At 37.9% G+C, this 14,448-nt stretch overlaps 1 protein-coding gene across 13 annotated transcripts in view; it reads right to left on the bottom strand.

The window, feature by feature from the left end:
* LOC128266442 (maternal protein pumilio) overlaps positions 1 to 14,448 on the bottom strand; it is a 185,935-nt gene that overhangs the window by 17,591 nt on the left and 153,896 nt on the right. The gene's annotated exons all lie outside the window — the stretch shown is intronic.

Below are 14,448 nucleotides of genomic sequence, written 5' to 3'. Positions count from 1 at the left end.
TCAAATTAAATCGACCAAAAATGTTTTGTCTATGTACTACTGTAATTGGACAACTAAATCTGAAAAATCAGCTAGCTCTAAAGGACATTTGATTTAATTTCCTATTTTTTGCCAGTTGAACCAGGAACTTAAACTTCTTACTGGCTGACTCACTTTCCCCAGCTGATGTCTTGAGATGACTGACATTACTCACGCTCAATGTCTTTGGATGGATGACCACCCCCAGCCTCACCCACTTTCGTCGTTTTTGCAGAGCACTCATGAGTTGGCAACTACTTCAGCTGAGATGCGTTTTAATTAAATATCAATTACACAGCCAACCCTACGCAGTGGCTCAAGCTCAAAAGCAATCAATTAAGTGTGCTTCTCGAAGTGTCCATTTTCCACCCCCTATTTTCCTATTTTCCCCACCCCTTAACCCCCCTTTTTATTTTCCCCATCTGCATAGCCGAGCAGAATGAGTGCAACTCAAACATTTGTAGTCTGTGCTAAGGCGCAATAAAAACAGAACGCAAATTGAATATGAATGATGGAGGAGTATAGCTAAGCTTGGCTGGAAAATAAAAATGGGGCGAGCAGGGGCAGCACCCACAATCGCTAATGAAAGGACAGATTAGGGGGTGGTCGGGGTCCTCTTGCACAAACGACTTGTAAACAAAATGAATGCCACAAACAAACATTAGCGCACTTTCGGCGTGTTCTGCTCGCGTTGTGTGGCTCATAAGGCAACCACCCACTCACACATTCTTGAGTACATGGAGGAAAGTGGTAGGAAAAGCGAGGTGAAAAGGGGAAAAGTTGGATCCAATAGAGTGGCCAACACGCTGACCATTAAACTGAATTACTTAATGACTGCACGCGTGTGCTTTTGATGCCCACTTTTAGGCTCAGGACCCACCCATAAGTGCACAGAGAAAAATTAGGCATCTTATGTAAGTTCTTAAATGTTTTATACTACTTTACAAACTTAGAATTTTAGACTAACAAGCTTCTTTTAAAAATATCTAAATATCTTAAAACCATGTCAAATATTAATTTTTTAAGAAGTAAGTATCACAAACTGAGAGTATATTTTTTATACTATTTATTTCAGTGCACAGTTTGACTTTCTTTAATTTGAGTTTCGGCATTCTTTTTGTGCTGCTGTGTGCGTGATTGCTGTTTGTATATTGCTTTTTAATTTTCCTCGTTACTCGCAATTTCCAACTGAAACGTGAGCCACAAAAGGAAAAGCCATCGAGAAGAATGGGGATGGGAAAAAAGGAGGCGTAGCCGACAACATTGTAGTTTCTATTTACGCCTCAACTTTGCCATATATTTCATAAGTTCGGTGCAACTTTATTCCTGCCGTATTTTCTTTACTCTGTTTCTGTTGCTTCTGTGCGCAACCTTGCTGGAATTTCATTTTTGCCCCATTTTCCTTGGTTCCTCCCGTAAATTCCGGGCACTCAAGTATATCGGGGTGTAAAGGGAGTATTGAAAAATAGGTTAGGCCGACTTATGTTACCTTACTCAATATTGAAAAGTTCAGAAATCGATTACAAACTTATTGAGGGAGGCGAATTAGTTTTACAAAACTCTGGCAAGTCAGTCTCTCAAGTTGGCCATTTAAGGATACTGTTGAAAAATAGAATCACTTTTGGGACTGAGTAGTACCAAAGATTCAATTTAAAACATTAAAATCCCTTATTAAGGTTAAGTCTTGGCCACATTTACTATGCATAAGTAGGATTTCAGGGCCATTTTATTCCCCTACCCACAAGTTGATTGTGTAAACTCCAAACCACTAAAGAACCCAGCCCACCGACCAAGCCACCGAAATGCGCTCCATTTCCTCGGCAGTGTTATTTTATTAATGAAATTACGCAATTTCCTTTTTACGTTTGGCATGGCTCGGTTCACTTTGCTTTTTCTTTATTTAATGATGACGCAGAGAAGTGAAAATCGCAGGAGAACGGAGAATGTTCGGTAAATGTGACCTTAATTTGTGCAGCAGCGGTAAATACAATGTTGATATATGGATTGCAATAAAGAGTGGTGAATCTTCATTTACATGAAGAGCACATTTAAAGTAAAATATGCCCAAATGCCGCAGGACAAATGTTCGATAAGCGGGATATTGGGGGTTCGGGTTCAAAGGAAGCTGCCAATTACCACAAAGGGAAGCCTCTTTTCTCCTCCTCGCACGAATCAGATATAAAAATGTTTGAGGCAAATAAAGCCATAAATGCGCAATCACAGAATTACATGAAATGTTAAGGAGTAGAAACGGAAGTGTTCCCTGCCAAAGTGTTTATTTATGCAGTTTTTATTTCAGCAACTTCTTGCCGGTCAAGCGTTGCGTATACGCAACGTGGAACGGCGGCCAGGGAAACTTTTGCCGTCAAGTTTAATTGCCTTGCAAATTGCCAAGGGAGTAAAAACCATGCAGATCCCTTTGAATTTCATAGCAAATTGGTGCAAATTGAAGCGAGTTCTTTCGCTTTTCTTCTCCATTGTCTTGCTGCCCCTGGAAAAGTTAGACTTTTCGCCGGAAAACCGACGCCCATTAAAACTATTTGCCGGAACAAACAAGACAAGCTGGCAAAAAAAAAAAAGAAAAACTAGCGAACGAGCGAGAAGAAAATTCTTGTGTGTGGCAAACATTTTTGGGTGACTTTGGGTGGGTGGGGTGTTGGTGCTATGGTTTTCACAGCAGCTAACTTTGATTGTCTGGCCAGCTTTGTTGCATTCCTTTGGCTGGCGCACACACAACTATTTGCTCAACTATTATAAAGTCAATTAGGTTTTTCACGCCCTTTTTTTGGACGGAGAGTTTCGAAATTGTAAGTCGCACTTTAAAGAAGGGTTTTATCGGGCGCTGATTGAATTAAGCCCATGCTTTTGCTTTGGGACATGAATGCACGTAATTTCAATTAAAATCAGGCATTCGTAGGTGAGGCTCCGCATTGGTGAACAACGAACACCTGCAGAGTGACGTCGGTGGCAACGGCAACAACGAGCATTTTCCCGAGCATTGGGCTTTTTCAGCCCGATTGTCCCGTTTGACAATTGTTTTCTGATGGCCGGGAAAATTGCGCTGACAGCATTTTAACCGAAAAATAGAGTTTGGCGAGCAGGCAGGCATGGTGGGGCAATAAATTGGCCTGTTCCCGAAATGACAGGCACAAACAATTAGGCTCGAATATAATGCCAGAGTTTTATAATTGAGTTTCAATTAATTGGGGTATTTTTGTTGTTTCCTTTGGCTAGTAAAGGTATTCTGATTTAAATTGACCTTGCAGTAAATGAAGTTTATACCAATAACTTTCGACTTTTTAATATTTTTTCATTTTCTAATATGGACTTTGGCTAGTCCTTAATTAAACTGTTTTACCCACAAACTTTAATTATCTTTCGCCTGTCAAATTATAATTATACTACGTTTACTTGCTTTTAATATTGCAGAAAGCCACTCCAATTGGCCACATTCTCAATTCATTTGCTCACTTCCCGAATACGTGACTTCTCCGGCATCAACACTTCATCAATACTTCATCTTTGGATTCCACAAACTTGCTATTAATTGACAGCAATGCTAGCCCCCACTTTACTACTCTTTTAGATCCCTCTACTGAACTGCAACATTGGCGCCATATTTTTTTTTTGGGTATGATTGCTACGTGCTTGGAGTCTTAAATTCAATTTCATGCCCGACTTGCCTCTCAAATTAACTGAAAATCATTAATTGCTAAGCACACCAACTTTAGTTGTTTGAGCAGGGGGAATAATAAGGGGGAAGACTGCTGTCTGCTCGTCCTTGTTTGCCTTGGCCTTCGGTGTGTTGCTGCCTGCTAATTGCCGGTAAATTAGTTTCTATTTGCAAATTAAATAGCCCACACCAACTTAACAAACTGTCAAACTCTTTGATTGACCGCCCGTCTGCAGCATTTTCAAATTGAATTTCCATTTCAGTGGCCATTTTCCCATTGGCCGTTGGAAAATCTGCTTAAAGTTCCGCATTAAGCTTGCGGTTCGGTTTTGTTTGGTTCGTTCAACGTCAGGAGCGTGTCCTCCGTGGAAAAAGTAAACAGAAAGCATGCGGAAAAGCGCAAGTAACTGGCCACGCCCCCGCACTGGCTACGCCCTTATCTCCACGTAACACACTGGGTCTCCTTGTGAGCAACAAAAATCGATAGCCTGATTTTCAACGGCAAAAAAAGGCAAACAAAAGACAAACACACACTTCGTGATCAGGACGACGAAGGAGTGAGCAGCATTTCCCATCGTCTTGACCCCCTCACTCGATTTTTCCCGTGTTTGAACTAGACGACAGCCACAAAAGTGGGCAACGTTTTGCTTGCACTCACATCTCGGACACTGAGCAACAAAAAGTTTATTAAAAAGCACCACAAACTTAGCCCGGCATACATTGCATTTACTTTATAACGTCCTCTTAAATAATTTTGTTAACTATTATATTATTAAACATAATTACTTTTTAATAAGATAGGGTTCTGTGTAAATTGATTTTGCCTTATTATTTTCAGTATATTAAACCTGGTGAACTAACTAAATGTTATTTGTTTTTGACTAATTAAATTTGTATGTAAGAACAGACCCCTTTAAATAACTTCAATTACTACTTTGCTTAAAATGATTTAAATAAATAACGGCTATAAAAGTTAACCATTTATCCTTTATTTATTTTATTTATTTTTCAATTTAACTTTATTACTATCCTAGAGCTACAAGTATAATTAAACCTATAAGTTTTAGCACTATTGACACGAAATAAAAGCAGGGATAGCTTTAGTGGTTTAAATTAAGTCTTTGAATCTATTTTGCAAAAACATTTCCTATTTTTTCCGTGCACATGCCTTGCCACACCATACACTTTTAATGTGTGCCCTGGCGCTCTTTAGGATTCCAGCCCTGTCTAGGACATAATGAGTGAGCTGGCTGGCAGTTGCATTGCCCCTTCCTGCTCTGCCGCCCCCTTTTGAATGCCATTTTGTGGGCGTATTGTCGTCTATAGGCGCGCAATTTCGCATTTAGAAAAGCGTACGAAGACCATGAGAAAAAATTCATGAGAATGGCTCGAAGGAGAAGGAGGAGGTCACAGCTAAATGAAATTAAGCTGCCATATGTGGTGGCACAATAGCTGTGAGTCCCTGCTCGTCTCCTTATCTCCTCCTCTGTCTGTCCTTTTCTGAGAAAAAAGGAAACTAAACATAACTACGGTGGGTGACTAAAGCATGAAATGCCATGAAATAAAAGTTTGTGTTGGTCTGCGAAGACTTTAAGGCATTTGTATAAGGATTCGAATTTAAGAAAGAAAGAACTTTGGACAAAAATTGAATTTGCATATTCGAAAAGCAGCACATTGCATATATATAAGAGGGGTGGACCTATAATATATCCTACATCTCAGACCCATTTACTTTATTAATTTAAGTGCAATCGATTTCTCCCCTAAATATATTTATGCCAGACCTTTGCCATCCCCTACATTTTTTGAGTGCACAGGTGTTTGCTCATACATTGACAGACACCTAATGAATTATTGGTTATTTTTGTGCCCATTTATTACCTAATCGTAGGTAACCTCAACACCAACTTTGCCAGAATTTCGTTCTCCCCACTCATAAAAACCAAAAATGAACGCATTTCAATATTCATTGATTTTCTGTCACGTTATCTAGCAAACATTTCAGAGGTTTACTAACTAAACAGGCTACGGTATAGGGAATTGTATTTGTTTTACCCTTCTGCCAATGGAACCGCCCACAAATACCACCGATACTGAAAAGTACCACCGCTATTAATGCCAGAAAAGTATCAAACATAAATCAACATGAAACTACTGCTCATAAAACGCAGCAACGAGCTGATTGATATATTTCCACTTGCACCCTTTCTTGTACCCTATTTTTTTAAAACATACTGTAGAAAGTTTTAAGGTGTATTTAAATACAATTTTATAATTTATTTGGTTGCTCTGTTCCGTTATTTTTTGGGGCGAAAAGTTTTGTTTGCTTTTTGTTTTTTTTTTTATCACACCCAAGGAAAAGCAGGTGAAAATGTCAACGACAATTGCCAACGCCAGGTGGCGCTGCTGCGGGTGAGAAAACAGCAACAACAACACCAAGAGCAATAACAGTAGCAACAACATCAACAACATTTGCATAAATTTCGAGTTACGTTTGGTGGGAAAAGTTTGCGCTGAAAGTGATTTACATGGGCATGCGGGGGTATTTTCCTCCCCCTGGCAGCGTTTTCTTGCCTCCAAGTTCAGGCTTTTCCATCATTTGTTGCTTAAGTTCAGTTTAACTTTGCTGTAAACTTTTGTCACGCCCCCTCTTCCTTATGGCCCCGCCCACTTGGGCACCTCAGTTAGCAGCGGGTAGGTCTCTGTTTCCTTTTTTTCTTTATTTTTATTAGCCACATTAGTTGATTTTTGTCACGCAAAAAGTTGCCTTCGCCAAAATGTGATTTATGGAAACTGCCTTCACACTTACTTCGTTGTAGTTCTGGCTTCCCCTTATTTTCTCGCGGTGTGTTGCATATTTTAACAGTTTATTTATTAAGCGTCAAGACCAAACTCCCGTTTATTTCTTTTTTTTTTGTGTAAGGTAAAGCATTTAGTTATTGTAATTTGCTTTGATTTGGTGGTTGCTCAGGTGGTTGGATTTGTGCGTTGGGCGTTTTAGTTAGGCGTGCGTGAGAGCTTGATTTAATGACCCCAGGCGTTTTTATTTATTTACTTCGTTGGACTTTTGTCAACAAAATTGTTTGATTTGATTGCATTGCTAATAAGGGGGAATGATAGAGAAGAAAGACAAAATGTACTTTTAGAATATGTAACACTTTAAAAAAGAAACTTGGAATTTGTTCAGAAAGTCGGTCATAAGTTATTTTTTACGCAAAATTGCTGCCATTGCTTTAACCTTTACAACCAGCTAGTTTATAAATTTCCATTTTAAAGACCCTTAATAGTCTTTAGCCCCTAAGCGATAAAGCTAAAGGACTTTGCCGCATTGTCCACTTCGAACTTCGTTTCCACACCCACACGATTGTGAATGCCCAGCGAATGCCATAAACTTTGATTTTCTTTTATTGCCACACACACTCACACCCTAAAAAAAACTCACACACCACTAACTCTGTGGTGGCTAAACCAAAATGGTTGCCATAACAGAAATCGGAGAACTCCAGAGGTTTTTAGCTGAAATTTTTATGAGACCTCAACACGCACCCAAGCAAAAAAAAAAAAAAATAACTAAGAAAAACAACTAATATCAGACTGCGACTACTGTTTAATTTGTAAAAAATCTATACATATATAGAAATGTGCACAATGTACAGGGGAGAGTTTGCACAATCCATTTGGGCAGTGGTGTGGCTCTCCTCTCGTTTGAAAACTTGAAAAATGTTTCGAAATGTTGCATGTTTTGTCGAGCCAAAGGCAGTTTCTTTTATTTTTACTTTCGCATTCGCATTAAATGCCTTGCATTGGCCTATGATGGCATTTTCATGTTGATTCAGAAATCCTACAGTTTGAGTTGTGGTGGCAGTCTGCCAGTGGGCACTGCAGGGCCTAACAGATTGTAACGGGCCTTTTATGGATCTGCGGCATTTTTTGGCTTAAACCAATTTTTTTGTCCCCCACACACAAACTTCAAAGCTTGTTAAATTTTTCATTTATAAAACGAGAAATATAAAAATAATATGGTTTGAATGCAACTCTGGGTACTTACAACAAAACTTACAAAACTTACTTAAAAAGAGGAAAAAAAATAAAAATCATATTAAAGGGGATTTAGGGAAAAATAAGACTTATACATGTATTTGAATCATATTATGAATAATTTTTTTACGAAAGAACAAAAAGTTTTTAACAAAAAATTCAAAATAAATAAACTTTGCAAGGATTATTTTTAATTGCACATTCAAATAAATATTTATCAAAATGACAAAATTAGTATGCACAATCTGTTACAATTATATATCAGCGAATAGATTTGAAAACTAACTCCAGCGCAAATCATTCGATTACAAATAAAACTTGAGCTGAGACAAATTGATTTATCAGTCATGCCATCGCCAAAACGCCCTTGCTAACATCACAATAATCGTATGCAAATTATGATGCGCTTAATTTGGGATCACGGGATGTTGTTCCCCAGCCCCGCCCTCTGTTCCCCAGATAATTGCCAAAGTTTGAACTTTAATTAAAATTGAAAATTGTGTTGCTATATTCCTGAATCTGAAAGCCCGTCCTCCAGCTGTCTGGTTGGGTTGGTTTTCATTCTATTTCAGTCTGACCTGGCCAGAGGCAAAACAGCTGCGAAAACTTGTGGGGAATGGGTTTTTCAGGGGAGCCGGAGCCGGAATTGTTTTCGGATTTGTGCAAATGTTTTGTCACTGTGCTAAATGCAAACTTCAATTAGTTTGCCCGGTGTTTCGCTCACTCAGATTTAGTTAGGCTTACACTGATTCCCAGAACCAAACCGAAAGCCAAAGCAGAAACGGCAGAGGTCAGCATATTTCAGGCTAAAATCGTTTGGCATATTGACAGGCGCATAATTAACACTATTATCAGCATATGCACAGAGATATGGCGTTGAGTGCTGTGCTGTGCAGCATATCCACAATTTGTTGCTGCCCAAAAATATATTTTGTAGGCCATTAAACTTTGGCCAGACACAAGTTTTGATTGCCATGTCTGTCATATTATATATGCAAGGGCTTTACATTACATAGTATATATACCTTAAACTATTTAATGCATATTTGCTCATTGCGTTTTTGCTTCGGTGGTATTAAAATCCTTAACTTATGAGTCACTATGAAATGAAAACTCATTAAACCCATTTCCTGCTTTCAAATGAAAGTTAAACTGCAACACTTGAGCAAACAACGTTTCGGTTCACTGATAGTTCGTGTTAAAGAAAACTGAAAAGTAAAGATGGAAAATTACAAAAAGGGAGAGAGAGTAAATTAAACTTATTATTTCTCGTTGTACTTTGATTTTCCACGATTTATGGCAAAGAAAAATTGTGCGTGAAAAACGCGAGCGACATGAGAAAATCAATTGTAAGAAAGGAAGAAATAATACGATTGATTTGTAATTGTGGTTTAAAAGTTTGAGTTTATCAAGTTATTTTTTTGAGTTTAAAATAAAACTGTTCGATACAAAATTGTTGTGCACTAAATATATCAGCTTTTTAAAGTAAACAAACAGCTATGGATTGGATGCCTATATTTTTTCATTTTGGTTAAAAAAAACTGCATATCTTGACACTAAATGTAAATTGTCTGCCTTATCGCTGACATATTTTTTCCACATTTAAATTGACATTTCAAACAAACACAACAAAATGAAATCCAGAAAATAACCTTTTATCGGGTTTATTAACACTTGCTGTATGCCACGCCCTAAACCAATATTCCGCCCCTTGAATCACCACGTTTAATTTATAACAGATTGTTGTTGCGGCGGTGTTTGTAAATACAATCAAATTACATTTACATTAGCGAACACTTTTTTCCGCATGTTTGGCAAAATTCATATTAAATATTTAATTAGTTGCCATGAAATTGATTGCATTAGTCGCTGTTCGATGCGGTAAATATGTGCTTTTTGTTAATGAACTTTGTAAACTTTTTAGATGGTCTGCGGATGTACTGGGTGGTAAATATGGATTATAAATAGTTTGCCAAATTTATACTGAATGCCATGTGTGGGTGGGCTATAAATTTTGCTATAATTGTAATGGTAAATGGCAAGTATAAACAAAGATAGCTCTCAAAATTGGTCAAATTGATGCCAAACAATAAAATGATACATGAAACAATGAGTTCAAAGCAATTCCATCATCACATTCTACTACAATGTCCTTGGCCTCAGATTTTCTATAAATCTCTATTAGTTTTTCCATAAATATGTATTTTTTCATCTTATAAAGATATATTGCAATTTACAAAAACTTTTGCTTTTTTTTATTAGCAAAAGAAAATTTAGGAAGTTTCCACAAAGAACTCGTTAAACACAATCAAAAATTGAATAAAAACTTGAAGGGGAAACTCCTTTTTGAAAAGGAAAACCTGTGGGCAGCATAAAATACCGGAAATACGGAAAAGGCTGAGCAAGAGCACATAATGCCACTTAATTAGGGAGTACACCCATACATATACACCGAGGCCAACACATGCCCAGAAATATAGTGAAATAAAGGGTAAAACAAAAGGGTGAGGAAAGTAAAATCGCGAGCAGAAAAATTCGCCACAAATCAAGAGCAAAGAAAAAGTCAAGAAAAATTAAAAACTGGCACACAGACTGGAAAAAAACGAGAGGGACACGAAGTGCTAGATTGAAATGGCAAATGTGGGTCAACTACTGCGTTACCCATTATCCACACACAGGCACACACACACACAACCGGCTTTAATGTCATTTGCATTTTTTCTATAGCCTAGCCAAATGGGCACAGAGCATGGTGAATTTATTTCCTCCTTTTACTTGATTTAATTGTGCATAAATATTTTTCCCCATTGCTTTAGCATGCAAATTAGGCAATGCAAAAATAAAAACCCTAAACAAACTTTGATGCGATAGAGTCGAGTCGAGTCATGTGTGTTTTAAATGCAATTTGATTTGTATTTATAGTTGAAGCAATACTATTTGCATTACTTAGAGAAAGTAGAGATTACGCAAAATCTTGGAATAAAGCATATATGAAGAAATAAATACACTAAAGACTTTTCTTAAAGTTTACTTTAGTATTTTTCATCGAATTTAAATAAACAGGTTAGGTAAATAGGTAATTCTTAATTTCCAGCCAAACCAATAAACAGCCAAAAACCAATGTTTTTCTCGAATATTTCATGGCCAGCCGTCTGCAGGCCAAAAAAATATGCTAGAATTAAATAAACCGTCTAGCTTTTTACTTCAACCTCTCATTTTCCCCCTTTGGCGCAATGCAATACAGTAGAAAATTAAATGCAGTGACAAATTACACAAATTGCGAGTGCAACTGCAACTGAAACTGCAACGGGAATTGCACTCTAAATTCGAAACTGCCAAATGCTGCATTTGCAACAAATTGCAAATGCATTTTAATTGCAATTCGCATCGTTTGCCACTGCAACAATTTACATTCCCAAACAGAATTTGTTTGTTTATTTTTGTTTTTGGCTTGCCAAATCGAAAATAAAGAAAAAAGTAATTGGTAATGTAAAGTTTAATGCTGCAATTGAATGGACATGACGATGGGGATGGGGATGGAAACACCCCTAGAAACACCCGATTCGGCTGGACAAGACTAACGAGCAGCATTGTTGTTGATGACGACAATGATTAGATGCGATAATGCAAATGAGTCACCAAACATCAAGTCCTGGCTCCTTCTATTCATGTTGATGCTGATGATGATGGCGATGACGCTTTTGCGGCTGACAATCACCAAAAAAAAAAATTTGCATGCCAATGATACATGTCCAGCACTTACAATTGAGTTCGTTATAGTAGAACTAAATCTGTATTGCAAGTGAAATATCAAAGAAGCCATCACTTCAAATACATATCGATTGTAAAACTTAGTTATCATTTTTATTACTCATACTCAGTGTGAACTTTCTATAAAATTCTTGTTGTTTTTTATTTTTAGCAGTGTTATTATTCTGACCGCAAATGTATACAATGAGATTTATATACATAGGTACAGGCCATCACATGTGGGCGTGTCGGATATGGGCGTTCAAAACAATGACAGCAATGACGTTGTTGTTGGAGGCCAAAGCAGGCAAAAGGGGAACACATCGCTGATGACGTGTGGTTGTCATTAGAGGATGCCACAATTTCTGTTCTTGTTGTTGTTGGGACGGCATGCCGTTCACTATCTGCATAGCATAGACCAGTCCAACCGACCTCCAACCATGTTTTGCATGGCTATCATTGTCGCTGCTGCTGTAGCTTCTGCTGCTGGTGCTGTGTCCTCCGTTGACAAAATGCCCACCACACTGACCAAAAATGCATATAACACGGCACAAAGGGCCAAAAACCCGAGCTTGGCTTGCGTTGTGGTTCCAGCTGTCCCATTTACCCCACTTTCAAAATCCTTTGTTTTGACGTTGATTTTGACCGTCAGGCAGAGCTTTAATTTAACCCTGTAACAGTTGAAATAGTACATTGGGAAACTGACGTTTATTATTAAAGTACCAGTCGTCATTGATTTTGTAATTACTATTAAGCTTTAAATTTTAAGCAAATTCCTTCAATTAAACACCCATTAAATTCACACTTTATGGACAAGTAAAATCTAAAATCTGATCTTATAGTTATTAGAATCCTCTTAATTTTCACTTCAATTAATTTGATCTAAGAAAATATTTTTTACCCTTTAAATAATAAACCATAAGCCAATAAAACTAAGTTTTTCTTTTATTCTGTTAAAGGGTTAATTTTCCTTTATTTTTCATGTGCTAAATTATGTGCAGGCTGTTGCACAAAATGGTAATTTTTTAGACTCTATATGGGTTAGGCTTTGCCATTTGCATAATAACTCAGGGGGTGTGTCGGGTTGCAAATGCTATTTTATTATTGCTGCCAACAATGAGAAATAGGAATTTGTGTTTAAATTTTGCAACTGTTGTTACAAAGACCCGAAAAAAATAATTAAATCGGGGGCATATGTTGTCAGCCACCCACATAATGACATTTTGATGACATTTTTTATTTGCATTAAGTTTTTTTTGGTAGCAAGCCAAAGTTGAAATGCATTCGAATGGGGAGTTTGTCTAAGTGAGTTGAGAGAGAAGTGAAAAAGGGGATTCCTAGCCAGTTGGCCAATTAGCAGGCCAATTAGTGTAAACTGGTTAATAGAACTTTCGTGCTAATTTTATTGCACCTTGTTGCGTATTCTTCACCCCTGCATGTACTTGCCTAATGACTGATTTAGAAAGCTATTAAATGGCCACACGGGAGGGTTGCAAAAGTCCTCTCAGGATGCTCAAGCTCCACTCTGCGAACACCTCTTGCTCATCCCTTCGGTCAATACCCAAAAACCGAAAAGTGAGTTATCAAGCAAGCACTTTTCTAATTACGAATTCGGTCAATGATTCTCGGTCCCTGGTTTATCTGACACTTGGATAAAAATTGCATTCATTAAAAGGGAAAGAAAGTGTTCAGAGGTACAAAAACCATTTTTTTCAATTAAGCATAAAATAAAACCATTTTTTATTTACTCCTGCGGCTTCTACAAAAATAACATATTCTGTATGATATCATTGTCCGATTTTTGTAAAATTAAAACGTAGAAAATTGGTATATTTCGAAGCATCTAGTCCTCCGATTCGCCCTGTTCCGACTTATATACTGTCGTTAAAGAAGACTACCTAAAAGAATACTTTAGGGAAAGTTATATCTAGATAGCTACAAAACTAAGAGTCATGCTGATCAAAAATGTATATATTTGAAAATTTTTTGCTTGAAATTTTAATAACCTCTTCTCTCTTGAAGAACAAATATTTTTTAAGGTTTTTGTTATTAAATAAAAATGAAAAACAATAATAAAAAAATAAAAATTTGTATTTTTTGTTTAAGCTTGCTATAGTTTTTTCCTGAGTGTATACGGGCTGCTTCCATGCCGACTCTGTTCCCTGGTCCCTGGTCCAAGTCTGACTCTGACGGCCTGTTGACTGCGAAAGGACATTTGGGAACAGGCTGCTGGGGGCTGGGGGATAACATTAGCCAGTGAAATTTCCCCAGGCCAATGTCCTGGCCCGAATGTTGTTGTCTTTTGCTGTTTGTGATGTTATGGATGCAACTTTAAATTGCTTTGCCAGCCAACTGAGTTTTTCTAACAGTTTTCCCCCCGGGGTCCAACCGACAATGCAGAGGATTGCCACATGGCAGATCTGCTGGTTCGGGTTTGGGTTATGGATTGTTTGGGGTACTGTTCAGTTCAGGAGGGTAAGGATCTGATATTTTCATCGTCTGTACGGATGGAGAGCTCCGGTGGGAAATGCGCCACTGCACTGATTGCACTTTGGCTCAACATTTCACAGAGATACGAGGGTATGTGCGAACGAAGCGCCCCAAAATGTCTGAGTGCGTAATGCGTTTTCGTTTTCACGGAGGCCCGGCCCTGGTCAGTGGGATTGCGCCGGAGACAGCGGGACAGATATGGGTGATAAAGTGCAGACATTTGACAAATTAACTGCTTTGCGTCATGCGCCGGAAATGATGCAAATTTCGTACCGTCAATCGCCGTGCTGTTCGGTGTATTCGCAGTATGAAGCCCATTCCCAGTCGATGCCCAGGGACACTCTGATCTGATTGATTTATGAAGCTAACCCAGGACACACTACAGGTCCAAACTACTGCATTTGAGGTGTGAGTTTCGATGCATTGCAATTGGAGGAGACCCATCACCAGTAAAATAAATAATAATAAACGAAAAAACT

Source organism: Drosophila gunungcola, chromosome 3R (genome assembly GCF_025200985.1).
Source record: "Drosophila gunungcola strain Sukarami chromosome 3R, Dgunungcola_SK_2, whole genome shotgun sequence".
Classification (NCBI taxonomy): domain Eukaryota; kingdom Metazoa; phylum Arthropoda; class Insecta; order Diptera; family Drosophilidae; genus Drosophila; species Drosophila gunungcola.
This window is presented reverse-complemented; position numbering and strand designations above follow the sequence as displayed.